Source organism: Vulpes vulpes, chromosome 3 (genome assembly GCF_048418805.1).
Source record: "Vulpes vulpes isolate BD-2025 chromosome 3, VulVul3, whole genome shotgun sequence".
Taxonomy (NCBI): Eukaryota; Metazoa; Chordata; class Mammalia; order Carnivora; family Canidae; genus Vulpes; species Vulpes vulpes.
In genome coordinates, this window is record NC_132782.1 from 95,941,828 (window position 1) to 95,956,557 (window position 14,730).

The window sequence follows — 14,730 nt, forward strand, 5'->3', positions numbered from 1 at the left end:
GGGCATCTTTGTGGACACCAACTTTTAGAGACAGGCAGCATTGATTGGCATTGGTTCTCCTCTGTGGAAATGCTCAAATGTCTATTTTGGGGGATCATGGTTTGAGGACCACCACAGTAGAATTTGGGGAGCCTATTTGTGCAGAAGGTTGAAAAAGCCACATTAGTGTTCTATGAGGATCATTGTAGTGGCACTGACTTGGGGCTGTTAAGGAAGGAGGAGGGGAGAGTAAAAGATAGGAAACCATTACCACAGGCTAGGGGGGAGTAGGACCATGGTGTGAGGACTGACCATTCAGTCAGTCCTAAAACCTCTTCAGCACCATGACATTTGGGGTGAAGAAAGGAGAAAAGGAAAGGTTAAGGTGATTCAGGTTATGGCTGAATGCCATCTACTGAAATAGGTCACACAGTGATTCCTCACTTCCTTTCATTTCAGATGCTTCTCTTTTTTTAAACATATAATTCTCACACCTGCTTTGACTTTTTGTTGGCTTTCTTTTCATTGACACTTGGCTTGGGTATATGTGTTTGTACTAACTGAGACCACACAGTGCTAATAATAACTGTCAACATGTAACATGTCTTAAATCTGGCAGAGCTGGTCTCCTTCAGCTTTTCTTCTTTCTTTCTTTCTTTCTTTCTTTCTTTCTTTCTTTCTTTCTTTCTTTCTTTCTTTCTCTTTTTTTAAAGATTTTATTATTTGACAAAGAGAGAGAGAGAGCACAAGCAGGGGAAGCAGCAGAGAGAGAGGGAGAGGGAGAAGCAGAAGCAGACTCCCCGCTGAGCAGGGAGCCCAACTCGAGGCTTGATCACAGGACCCTGAGACCATGACCTGAGCCGAAGGCAGACACTACATCGACTGAGCCACCCAGGAGCCCCAGCTTTTCTTTCTGTACTTAGTCTCTTCTATTTCTGTATAGAAATGAATTTTGGTATCTCTTTATGACTAGCTCCTAGAAAAATTCACTTATGATTTTGATTGGTCTAGAGCTCATTCATCCACATAATATTTATGGGTACCTGCTATAGGGTTGATCCTGAGGATACAAAAATAAATCCCAGGTATTTATAGTCTAGCATATCTGTGAACTACACCACGGGGAAAGTTGATGTCTTTTCAACACGAGCATGGCATATCTCTTTCTATACACAAAGATTTTATGTGCTTCCTAAGTATTTTGTTGTAGTTGGAAATCGTGCCTAATTAGTTTAGTTGGTAAACATGAGTGATGTTCCTGTTTGTATGTATATTTCATTACTTTACTGACCTAGTTGCAGCTGGTAACTTTGTTACTTCTTTGAATCTCTATGTATGTAATATCATCCATCATGTTTTTATTTCTTCTTTTCCTATTATTTATTTCAGTGATTTCTCTTTCATCTCTGATTTATGGGTTAGACTCCAAAATAATGTGTAACTGTATAATTGTTTGCAGCAATAGCATATAAAGGTCATGTGATCTCACCCCTATTAGGCATTCCAAAAATGTAACAAGGACTGGTGGAGTCTTATGTAAATGCAAATGTCCTAATCTCAGTGGTTCCTGATGGAAATCTACAATCACTTTTTGTGTCTTTTTGGAGCCACACACCTTTTAGTACGTCTGATGTTTGAGCCTTTATTCTGTGGCTTTGTCATAAGATTGGCAGGCACGGGGGCGGGGGGGGGGGTGCAGTTCGTTAAGTGTCTGCCTTCTGCTCAGGTCGTGACCCCGGGGTCCTGGGATGGAGCTGTGTTGGGCTCCCTGCTCAGCGGGGAGTCTGCTTCTCCCTCTCCCTCTGCCACCCCCTTGCTTGTGTTCTCTCTGTCAAATAAATAAATAAAATCTTTTTTTAAGGTTTTATTCATTTATTCATGAGAGACACACAGAGAGAGGCAGAGACACAGGCAGAGGGAGAAGCAGGCTTCATGCAGGGAGCCCGATGCGGGACTCGATCCCAGGACCCCGGGATCACGACCTGAGCCAAAGGTGGATGCCTAACCACTGAGCCACCCAGGCGCTCCAATGAATATAATCTTTAAAAAAAAAAAAAAAAGGATTGGCAGCGGTGTGACTTAAAGGCAAAATACTGAATTTGCAGTAGTCCAGACATACAGAGAAAACAGTCGCGATGCACTTAGACTGAGGAAGGAGCTGAAGAATTTGAAATGGAACAGACGTAGCCATATGTTAATAATAACTTATAAAGAAGTTGGGGGCAGGTCACAGGGCCATGGACTTCATTGCAGCCTTTGACTCTTAGAGCAGTCTTTAGGAATAGAGACCTTGCTACCCATAGATTTATTTTTATTTTTATCTTTTTAAGATTTTTTATTTACTTATTCATAGAGACACACAGAGAGAGAGGCAGAGACACAGGCAGAGGGAGAAGGAGGCACCATGCAGAGAGCCTGACGTGGAACTCGATCCAAGGTCTCCAGGATCATGCCCTAGGCTGCAGGCGGCACTAAACCGCTGCGCCACCGGGGCTGCCCTACCCATAGATTTAGATGGAGGGGGAACCCTGGGTGGCGCAGCGGTTTAGCGCCTGCCTTTGGCCCAGGGCGCGATCCTGGAGAGCCGGGATCGAGTCCCACGTCGGGCTCCCGGTGCATGGAGCCTGCTTCTCCCTCTGCCTATGTCTCTGCGTCTCTCTCTCTCTCTCTTTGTGTGACTATCATAAATTAAAAAAAAAAAAAAAAAAAAAAAAGATTTAGATGGAGGTTCTAACACTCTTCTCCCTGAGAAAAAAAATCATACACACACACACACACACACACACACACACACACATTTGCACATGATTTCACAGACTTCACAGACCTCTTCAAGCCCAGAGCCAAGAACCCCAGGATTAAAGAATCCGGCTAGCTCCTGGAGAGATGCGTAGCCATGCTCCCATGCTGTGAACTGGTCTCTGGAGCTTACAGGTGTGCACCTCACATGTTGGTGTGTGCTGTCTTGTTCGCCTCCAAAACACACCCTGACACCTGTGTGAGAGCCTTCCCCAGAAAAGCCAAAATGTGGCATTCTCGTTGATGAGATTTGGCAATCACATTAAAGTACTTTCGCTGAATAATCGGCTTCTTTAGGCAGTAAATTCATTCCAGAATGCTTTCAAAGCTTTCAGATGAGGGCTTTTATTTTATTTTCTAAGATTTTATTTATTCATGAGACACACATACAGACACACACACACACACACACACACACACAGAAGCAGAGACACAGGCAGAGGGAGAAGCAGGCTCCATGCAGGGAGCCTGATGCAGGACTTGATCCCAGGATCCAGGATCATGCCCTGAGCCAAAGGCAGATGCTCTCCCACTGAGCCACCCAGGGATCCCAGATGAGGGCTTTTAAAAACTAAAACTGCTCTAGGGCAGCTGGAGTACAGTAAACAGTGAGCTGGACTTGGGTCAGCACTGTACCAGCGCTCTCCCTGCAATTGGCCACCCGCGCCTCCCTGCTGTGCTCCCACACTGTTCAGACAGGGCTCCCGAGCCACGTGGGGACAGCCCTGGGAGGCTTGAGAAGTTGGCATGAGGTAAGGAGGCATCATAAGACAGTGAGGAAGCAGTACAAGACAGCAGGTTAGCCCTGGGAAAAGTAGGCAAGTTAGATTTCATCTCACCACCAGGGGCCAAAATAAATTCCAGACAGATTAAGGATTTCAAGTAAAAAATGAAACTATAATATAGAGGAAGAGGTGGAAAGTTCTTCATGCTCTGACATAGACTACAGAGAATGAGTAATAAAAGGTAACCTATAGATTTAGATTTAGCCACGCAAGTTTTTTTTTTTTTTTTAAGATTTTATTCATTTATTCACGTGAAACAGAAAGGCAGAAACAAAGACAGAGGGAGAAGCAGGCTCCCTGCAGGGAGCCCGATGCAAGACTTGATCCCAGGACCCTGAGATCATGACCTGAGCCACTCAGCTGCCCCAAGCCATGCAATAATTAAACTGTCATTACCATAATTAAATTTATAAAATGACTAGTTGGAAACAATTGAGAGCAGCCACATGGGAAGGTTAATACCCTTAATGTACAAAGCTCCCTTAATAATCCGTTTAAAGATGTACACTCTAATGAGCAAAGGATGCTCACAGATGACCAGTAAGTGTATGAGATTCATTTCAAAATTACAGCTAATTGAAGAAGCCCAAAGCTTTCAGGACAGCATTTTTTACTTCCCAGATGGGCAAAGCTCAAAACAGTAATACGTTCCTGTCTTGGGAGAGCTGAGAAAGGGCCGAGTATCCAGTCTTATCCAGGTGGGGATATAAACAGGCATTCTTTTCCAGAAAGAAATTCGCCATTGCATCTTAAGAACTGCTTCTGAGATCAGAACCTTCACCATCCACTGTATCCTCTAGTCTCTTACCCTTATGGATCCCTCTCCTGAAGAGTGTCACACACACACACACACACACACACACACACACACACACACACTTCCTTGTCTGACCAGACTCAGTCACAGCAGGGCCTCTGACCTCTCATCCAGCACCTCCAGCACCAGCCTTTTCCCTTCACCTGTCCTTGAGCCTGCCAGCCTGACTTGATCATCTGGGGCTTCTTCCTGCCTGTACCTGGGATGCAGGGCATGGTCCACAAAGACCGTCTGGCCGCACAGGTCCGAGCAGCCAAGTTGTTCTGGCCTGCAAGCTCAGCTGGCCTTTGCAGACCGCCTCCCTGCCCTTGGCCCCGTGTCCGATCCCGTTTTCCTAAGTGCTTTTGCCAGACTTTTACTTTTCTCAGACCTACTCCACCCTGCCCCAGACACACCCACTCTCCTTGGATGACCTGCCTAATGTCCTGGTTTCCAGAGAAAACGGGCTGCTGCTGCCCCGTCCCAGTCCCATAGGCTCAAGCTGCCCAGTCTGAGTGGTCACTGCTCCCCGGGGCCTGCCCATGAGCCCCGAGCATTTACAGCTTCCAGATCTCCGTGGACTCCTCCCAACCGCATTCCTGTCCCCTCTGCCTGGCTTCACATCCTCAGGGTGCACGGCTTCTTCCTGGCCCTCCCTGGGCGGCGTGCGGTCCCCTGCTGTGTCCGGCGCCGCTCCCACGGGGTTCCTGAGCAGCTTTCTGGGCCGAGCCTGCAGCTCTGCAGACCTGCGTTCCGAGCCAGCTCCCCTCAGAGTGCTGTTTGCTGCTCCTGCCCGTGCCTCGCTCTGAATTTTCCTTCCAGACGCTGCTCCCCATGCTTCGGCCCCGCAGACCCAAAACCACACTGGATACCTCCACCAGCACACGTTCAGCAGACCCCTTAAATCCAGGATTTCCAGAGCTGACCGTGCTGACCTCGCCCTCAGATCCTCGCTATCTAGCCGGTCACTCGAGATAGAAACTTGATGATCATTCTAGGGGATTCCTTCTCCCTTCGCATCCACGCCATGTCATGAAGTCCTGTCTTGTATCTTTGTAATAACTCTCTGTCCCCTCCTCTCCTTAACCCCTGCTTTAGGCTGGATCGTCCTTTTTCTCACATAGATCTTGTGTTCTCAAGTCTCTTGAGATTTATTTTTATTTATTTATTTGAGAGAGAGAGCACAAGCAGAGGGGAGGGGTAGAGGGAGAAGCAGACTCCCATTGAGCAGGGAGCCCAATGCAGGACATGATCCCAGGACCCCAGGATCATGACCTGAGCTGAAGGCAGACACTTAACCTACTGAGCCACATGGGCCCCCTCTTGGGTCTCTTAATACTCAGCTCCTCAATTTCCCTGCAGGCAGTATGACTTCCCTCCCCCTCCACACATCTTCCACACTGTTGCCAGAAAGATCCTTCCAAAAAAAATAATTGTCATACTGATAGCTTACATTTATTTGGATGTTTACTATGTGCCGGGCACTAGCAGCTCATTTAATGCCAAATCAGTACTGTATTATCCCCTTTTGCAGGCAAGAAAACAGGCACAGAGAGATTTGGGAACTTGTCTGAGGTCACAAAACTGGGATATCTGTCTCCAGAGTCTGTGCTCTTAACCACTTATGTCAAAACAAAAACCATGTTTTGAGGAAGGAATTAGCACTTTGTGTATAAAATTTCTTTCAGTCCACTCAATTCTATGAGGTGAAGTTCTTAATATTTCCATTTTTACAGGTGAGGAAATAGGGTGCACGGAGACATTAGGTAACCTGCTCATAGTAGCACAGCTCTTAGGTGGCGGCCAGGGCTTTGGCCACCAGCAAAGGTGCCCTAGACTGTCCGTCTTTGCCACTGCACCCCTCACAAGGAGCCAGCACACTTATGAATTCACACTTTTATATGAGTATTTCTCTGTTCTTTTAGAGTTGTGGGTAGCAAAAGAGGTGCAGGAATCGATTTCATGATTTGGAATATTTCACGAATCCTTAGGAACACAATCATAATAGCATAATATGCTATTACACAATAGTCATAACAGCATGCTATAGCACCACAGGTTGACCTGTTGTCTCCACTGGTAGTTCCTGAAATTATCCATGGTAGGAAAATTCTCTCATAAACTGAAGACCCTACAGGAGATAGTTTAAGGTAGTTGACTGAACTCGTGTGTATATTTCTTCTCTCTCACTGAAATCCACTGAGGGCGTCTGGGTGGCTCAGTCAGTTAAGCAACAGACTCTTGGTTTCAGCTCAGGTCATGATATTGGGGTCATGGGATTGAGCCCTACCGTGGGCTCCATGTTCAGCAGGGAGTCTGCTTAAGATTCCCTCTCTCCCTCTCCCTCTGCCCCCTTTCTTGCCCCTCAAATAAGTAAATCTTTAAAATTCATTGAAATGTTAGGAAAGGGACTTTTTTTTTTAATTTGGGGAATTAAAAAATGTGGTATCGAAGGCCATTCAGGAAAAGTTCCAGATGACTGATTAAGAAGTAGCTCTGAAGCTGACTACAGCAGGTGCTGTTTTATTTGTTCATTCGTTGTCCAAGGTGGGACAGTAGGATGTCAGAAAATCCTCAGACTATTACATCCATTTGAAAAGAAAAAAAAAGAAGAAGAAGAAGAAGAAGAAGAAGAAGGCTCTGACAAAAAGACCTAGAGTTCTTGGAAATTAAAAAATCTGTCACCAATTCATAAAGAGTGTCAGGGGACTAAAAGAGAAACAGTCTTTAGAAAAGAAGTAAAGTAAGTTTCTGTGTTCTTTCATTTTTCAGGATATAGGGCTCCCCTCAAGGTACATCCTTAGGAATAGCACTAAGAAAACAAAGCAGAATCATTTACTAGGTCATTACAGACTCAGAGGAGTATCCCTCCTCTTCCTGAAAACCTCCTGTCCTTTTTTTTAAGATTTTATTTATGAGAGACACACACAGAGAGAGAGAGGCAGAGACACAGGCCGAGGGAGAAGCTGGCTCCATGTAGGGAGCCCGACATGGGACTTGATCCCGGGTCCCCAGGATCATGCCCTGGGCCGAAAGCGGCGCTAAAACCCTGAGCCACTTGAGCTGCCCCCCTCCTGTCCTATTAATGCAATTAAGTTATGTTGACTTTCACACAGAAAGACTATCTTTTTGCCTTTCTGGCAACCATAAAGATGCTGCTGCTGCAGATGATGATGATGATGATGATCTGAATGGTTCTTAACTGGAAACAGGCTGACACACACACCCCCCTCTCAATTTGGCAAAATCTCCAGACATTTTTTGTTGTCATCCCTGGGGACACGGGGGCTTGTTGCTGCTGGCTTCTGCGCAGGTAGGACCCAGGGATGCTGTTAACACTCTGCAGTGCCCTGGACAGCCTCCCACAAGAGAGGATTATTTAGACCAAAGTGTTGAAAGTGCCAAGGTTGAGAAATAGTTAACTCTAAACTGCCTAGCGGACTTGAAACCAGAACTGCTCCTTAATCCCCCAAGATGTCAGAGGCATAAGAAGTTAAAAGCTGCAAGCTGCAAACTGACAGTCTTCTTTATGTTCAACTCTCCTAACACTTTACTAGAAAGTAGATAAAATCTCTAGTCTGCCTGCACAGTGAAATTTCCAGTGTGACATCAAGAATGATACTCAGCCTGGGGAAGAAAACATCTGTAGTTGGAACGATTCATTCTTTCTTTCTTTCTTTCTTTCTTTCTTTCTTTCTTTCTTTCTTTCTTTCTTCCTTCCTTCCTTCCTTCCTTCCTTCCTTCCTTCCTTCCTTCCTTCCTTCCTTTCTTCTTTCTTTCTTTCTTTCTTTCTTTCTTTCTTTCTTTCTTTCTTTCCTTTCTTTCTTTTTTTTTAAGGATTTTATACATTTATTTGACAGAGAGCACAAGCAGGAGGCATGGCAGGCAGAGGGAGAAGGAGAAGCAGACTCCCCACTGAGCAGGGAGCCCCATTTGGGGCTCGGTCCCAAGACCCGAGATCATGACCTGTGCCAAAGGCAGACGTCCCCCCCAAGCGCCCCGGTACCTCTCTGTCATCATTGTCAGCCTGTGTGCTCCTTTGTTCGGGGAGCTCGGGCGCAGGCTGCAGTCCTCCTTTGACTGGGGCTGCAGCCGGCCAGGACTAATCAGCACTGGCATGGGAAGTTAGAGCTCTTGCCACCTTCCTGAAGAGATTTCCTCACCCAACACTAGGCGGGTATAGATGTCGAACACCCAGATTCTTCCCTCCTCCACCTCCCTTCCCTCCCCTCCCCACGACAGTACTGTGGTGAGGTCTTCAGGAGATTGAATCTCCTTAGTCTTTGTCTCTGAAAACTGTCATTATTTTAGGGGCGCCTGGCTGGCTCAGTTGGAAGAGCAGGTGACCTTTGATCTCAAGGTTGTGAGTATGAGCCCCACACTGGGCATAGAGATTACTTTTTTTTTTTTTAAAGATTTTAAATTATTTATTCATGGAGACAGAGAGAGAGAGCGAGAGAGGCAGAGACACAGGAGGAGGGAAAAGCAAGTTCCATGCAGGGAACCCGACATGGGACTCGATCCCGGTTCTCCAGGATCACGCCCTGAGCTGAAGGCGGCGCTAAATGGCTTCGCCACAAGGGCTGCCCTAGAGATTTTTTTTTTTTTAATCTTGTTATTTTGCCTTTATCTTTGAAATGTTTGCATTTGATGTACAATTGTAGATTGACTTTCTTCATTCAGCACTTTAAGATGTCACGCCATTCTGTTGTCCTTTGGTCATGACATTTCTGGTGACGAGTCAGCCATCATTTACATTGCTCCCCTGCCTGTTTGAGAGCTCTTTGTTCTTTCTGTCTGCTTTCAAGATTTTCTCTTTCTCCACAGTTTGACCTTGATCTTTTAGGTGTGTCTTTCTTTGTGTTCATCCTGCTTGGAGTTCTTTTCATTTGGATCAGTGATTGATACAGTTCATTACATTTGGAAACCTCAGGGGCGCTTGGTTGGCTCAGTTGGTATAGCATCCAACTCTTGATTTCGGCTCAGGTCATGATCTCAGGGTCATGGGATCGAGCCCTGCGTTGGGCTCTATGCTCAGTGCAGAGTCGGCTTCTCTCTTTCCTCTTTCCCTCTGAACCTGCACACGCACACAGTCTCTCTTTCTGATAAATAAATTCATTTTAAAAATTTGGAAGCTTCTCAGTCATGGGTTATCCGATATTTCTTCTGCCCCATGTTCTTTCTTCCCTCTGGCACTCTTATTACAGGTATCATAGCCTAATATTGTTCCACTGATTTGGGGTACTTTGTTCTAATTTTTTCCCACTCTAATTTAGTGTTGATAGTTTGTTTCAACTTCCAAATCTCTGATGAAACCCCTCATGTACTCATTCATTCTGTCCACCTTTTGACTAGATCCTTTCATGGACTTATCAGAGTCCCTGCAAAAATATTTCCAACAACAACAACAACAAAAATAATTCCAACATCTTGGCTGTCTTTGGACCTAGTTCTCTTGAAAGTGTATCTTGATAATGCATCATATTTTCTGTGTTTCTCCTCTGGTGACTTTTGACGGAACGCCAAATGTGTGTAGAAACGGAGCGTGTTGTGCTTCCTCTGCCGGGCCGATCGTGTGAGGACTCCGGTCCATTTAGTCTGTTGTTGCAGGAGTCTAGGCTTTGTGGGTGCTTTGGATACACTCAGTTCACCATAGACTTCAACTGATTTGAGGGTGGGATTAAATTTCCCCTTGGGCAGGACTTGTTTATCTGAGTTCTCCTGCCTTACCTTCGCACTTAGTAGGACTCGTGTGCCCACATCAAGAGAATTTCCCCAGCTCTCTTGCCTTCCCTCTGGTAGAGAACCAGTGCCTGATATTCCTTTTTTTTTTTTTTTTTTTTAATTCATGAGAGACCCAGAGAGAGGCAGAGACCTAGGCAGAGGGAGAAGCAGACTCGCTGCAGAGAGCCCAGTGCAGCACTTGATTCCAGGACCCCAGGATCATGCCCTGAGCTGGAGGCAGATGCTCAACCGCAGAGCCACCCCGGTGTCTCATAGTGCCTGATATTCTTTTTAAGGCCCAAAGTCCTGCAGGGCTCCTGTCAATCCCTGTCCCCATTGCTCTTTAGCAGGCTCTGCCTGTCTGAGCCTTGGGTGGCCCCAGAGTGAGGGATGTCTCAGCAGTTGCATCTCCTCCTTCAGTAGTGGACTACCATTACCTCCTCTTCTGTGTAAGGCCCTTGAGCCCTGGAAGTCCCCCTGCTTGGCCCTCAAACTTCAGCAAGCCCCATGCACCCAAGCCTAAGGGGATTGAGGTGGCGCCAAGCGTTCCCCCACAGCTGTGTCACCTTGAGTGTATCCTTCCCAGGCTGTCTCTCATACCTCTGTCCTCCCTGCCTTAGCATACCCTTCTGCTATCTGACATCCAAGCTTCCAACTCCAACTCACTTACTACGTCTCAAAAACCTTCCTGGTCTGGTATCTTAGATTTGTATCAGATGCCCTCCGAAGGTCTCTAACCTTTGGCATCTTATTAACTTCTCTGTGCATAGGTTTCTCATCTCCGAAAACGGCATGATAATAGCATCGATCACATGGTTAGCCTGAGGATTCAGTGAGATCATTCATACATGTGATACATGTATCTGGAACCCAGAAGTTAAGAACCAGGATCTTGGGAGCAAAATTGCCCAGGTGTGAGCTCAAGAAACGTTAGCCCTGATGGTGGTGATGACAGCTCTGTATTCTGTGAGGCCCCGTGCTTCCCCAGGCAGAGCACTCATCGCACTGGAGTCTTAATTGCTTATTTTCCTTGACAGCCCTTGAGTCCTGTCAGAGCAGGGGCCGTGTCTCTTACTCATGATGGCTCACGGAAGGGAACCCAACAAATATTTGTTCAGTGACTAACCAAATGAAAAGGTTAGTGTCAAATCATGCATGGCACCCACCTGTGGTTGAATGCAGTGATGGTGGGCTGCATTGCTCCACTCAGTGAACATTTCATTATTCCAAATATCCTTTTGAGAAAAAGCCTCATTTAAAAAAAATCAATATTCTATTTTGAGTCATCAACAGCATCCTTCCATCCATCAAGCTGTGGTGTTGGAACACTTTTCTTTGACCTTTATATAAGGGTAAGTGAAGATTTATGGTGCTCTCCACCCAGAATCTATCCATCATCCATCCATCATCCATTAAGAGCAGCCTCACCTCATTTTTCCATTTTTTTCCCCTCTATTTTGTGCACCACGCTAATCATGGAACTTTCTGGGCTACATCTATGATGTGCATTCCTCGTAGAAACTTAGAGGATCCACAATTATCTGAAATTCAGCATTGCTTGCCTTTTAAAAATATGTGACATTCCTTGTTATTTATAGAGCTATACCCCAACATTCATAAAGCACAGTTCTGAAGGTTGTAAATATTCTCTTTTTTCTCAAATGTTCTGCTTTATTGTAGTCTCTTAAAAATTGCGTGAGATCGTTGGTACAAATATAAATAAAGTGAAGTACAGGAAGGTCAAGGGTTGTATTTTTAGAGCCCATGGTTAGTTTGAGGTGGAGCTAGGACCAGAGTCTAGCATGAAAATAAATTAAGGGTCAACTTTGGTCAGTGACCTTAAAATTGCTTCCTTTCTTAGGGTCCACAGACTTTGGTTCACATGTATTTTTTTTTAATGGGTGTCTGCCCAATTTCCACACCCATGGAAATAAGGATAAAAATTGCCCCATAAGGGTACGTGTCATATAGGAAAATGTTACCACATATGCAAAAGTGCTTTCGTTAAAAAAAAAAAAAGTAGAGGAGGAGGAATGTACAAATGTAAACTTCATCTAGGACTAGGGATCTGGTGATTACCTAGCTTATGGCCCATGAATTCTAGTTTCTATGTCTGATTTATTTCTTGGTCAGAGAGACCTCCACGTTTTATAGGTTTTTCTTGACATATTTATTTATTTATTTTTGAAATATTTAAAAAATGTATTTGAGGGAGAGAGCACAAGCAGGGGAGCAGCAGCAGGAGAAGCTGTCTCCCTGCTTGGCATGATCTCAGGACCCTTGAGATCATGACCTGAGCCGAAGGCAGATGCTTAAGCAGCTGAGCCACCCAGGCGCCCCTTTCTTGAACTTTTTAAAGTGCTTTTCAAGTTGATGGTTTACAGTCAGTGATTCAGGCGTACCATTTCTGTTAAAATAGCAGCGTGGCATTGGCCAGGATCAGACTGGTAGGGCTTCCTGTCTGTGTTCTTAGTCATTCCCTGAATCACTGTGGAGGCCCTCCAGATGTTGTCTTACCTCTAGCCTGTACTATGCTGTTAGAATTTGCATTCTGAACCTCAAATCCGATGCCACTCCACTGTGGAGAATCCATCGATGGCTCCCCGTGGCCCCCTAGTTCCCAGTTCATGGCTCTTTTCAGCCCTTACTCGGTGCCCAGGTGCAGGAGCCTGACCACATTCCCTCTCCCATCCTCTGTGGGTGTGCTCCTGTCTTATCTGAGATCTGCTTAGGCTGTTGCCCTGTGAAGCCTTTCCTGGCTTCTCTCTGCTCCCAGAAGTGCTGTAAATAGTTATTTACATTGCTGTCTCCCAGAAGCGGGTAAATGGTTGTTTACATTGTATTAGCTCCCAAGGGTGGGGACTGCGGCTCATTTCTCTCCTTCGATCCTTTCCAGTTTTCAACATTTAGAGAGGGCTCCAGGATACTGGCTGAATGAATAAAGATCTATATATCTTGGAGCAAGGCCATCCTAAGATGCCCTCTGTCCAGAGGGTTCTTTGGCCCTCTGTGGATACATACCTGCGGACCGCCAGGGCTGGCATTTTTACGCCCTCAGTGGTGTGAGGTGCAGAGGACTAAGACGTTGGTCCTTTGATGAAGGCTTTTTGCTAACTCGCCACATACTCAGCCTCTAAGTTTCTGTATATTACGTGCCTGTGATTCTCTTTGGTGGCCTCCAGCCCACGCGGTGTTATCACAACCAACCCTTTGTTGTAACAGAACAGGCTGCCCCACTCCTGCTGTAAGGGTTGACGCAGCTTTTTGTCTCTCGTGGTCCAGATTCAACCGCAACTTCTGGGAGAAGCCAGAACAGCCTGGTCACTGCCGAAAAGTCTTTCCCAGATAAGATGTAGCTTGGGAGTTATCTGAAGGTGTTGGTGGATCCTCGTAATGCTCAGGACAGTTGACACTCCCCGAACTCTGACTGTGTGCCAGGGACCCTGGTAATGAGATAACCGAGATAAATGGTGTTTCTAAACAATCATCGTGGTGGTAATATTATTACCATAATTCCCATCTTACCGTGGAGGACATGGACCCTCACGTTGGTGGCGTCCAAGCAACAAGGCTGGGATTCTGAATCAGGTCTGCCCAACCCTGGAGCCCTAACTTAGCTCCTACCATATTCAGTCTCCTTGTCCTTTGCCTACAGTGGGACTTAGAATCTGCTGTCTGTTGGCTTATCACTCAGCTTACCCTGCCCACGAAGGCAGGCGAGGCAACTCAATTATGAGTCATATACATAAGACCATGGACTAGGCCATCTTGACCCAGCAAGAGTGCATCTGTGGCCTGTTCTATAGAGACACCTCTGCCTGTTGTCACTACTGCCAACCGCTTACTGCTGGGGCTCTCTCTGTCATATTCTGGTAGTTACCACCTGCCAGCTTGGGTACCCTGACCCTTCCTACACAGGGGTTCTCAGCTGTCGCCACACGTTGGAATGGCCTGGGAAGCTTTCAAACAAAATATCAGGCCCTACTACACCCACCCCCACCCCCTGCAGGAGGCTCTGATTCAGTCATTCTGGGTTGGGGTCCAGGTTTTTTTTTTTTTTTTTTTTTTTTTTATGATAGTCACACAGAGAGCGAGAGAGAGAGAGAGGCAGAAACACAGGCAGAGGGAGAAGCAGGCTCCGTGCACCGGGAGCCCGACGTGGGATTCGATCCCGGGTCTCCAGGATCGCGCCCTGGGCCAAAGGCAGGCGCTGAACCGCTGCGCCACCCAGGGATCCCCCAGGTATTATTTTTAAAACAACTATTGAGAGGGCTTTATATGTCATAAAGTTCACCCATTTTAAGTATACAGCTCCATGATTTACTTTTTTTTAGTAAATTGACAGCATTGTGTAACCATCACCACCATCTGATTGGACAAGAGTTGAATCACCCCATTAAGACTACTCGTGCTGCTGTCTGGTCTCTCCTCATGCCCAGCCTCAACCTCAGCTAACCCAGCTCTTTCTGCCTCTATGGATTTTCCTTTCTTTCTTTCCTTATTTAATTATGTATTTATTTGAGAGAAGAGAGACCACAAGAGGGGAGGAGCAGTTGCAGAAGGAGAAGCAGACTCCCCACTGAGCAGGGAGCGCAGCATGGGGTTCCATCCCTGGACCCCGAGATCATGACCTGAGGCAGATGCTTC

The 14,730-nt window shown here is 46.1% G+C and overlaps 1 protein-coding gene across 10 annotated transcripts in view; it reads left to right on the plus strand.

The window, feature by feature from the left end:
• The window catches only part of LOC112908305 (rho GTPase-activating protein 17), a 101,799-nt gene that overhangs the window by 17,861 nt on the left and 69,208 nt on the right, over positions 1-14,730 (plus strand). The window contains exons 1-2 of one of the 10 annotated variants that reach the window (XM_072751327.1): positions 13,366-13,529; positions 14,163-14,325. The exons of the other annotated variants lie outside the window; for them this stretch is intronic. The gene's annotated coding sequence lies outside the window, so the exon portion shown is untranslated. Of the gene's footprint in view, positions 1-13,365; positions 13,530-14,162; positions 14,326-14,730 lie in introns of those variants that run through there. 10 annotated transcript variants of the gene reach the window in all.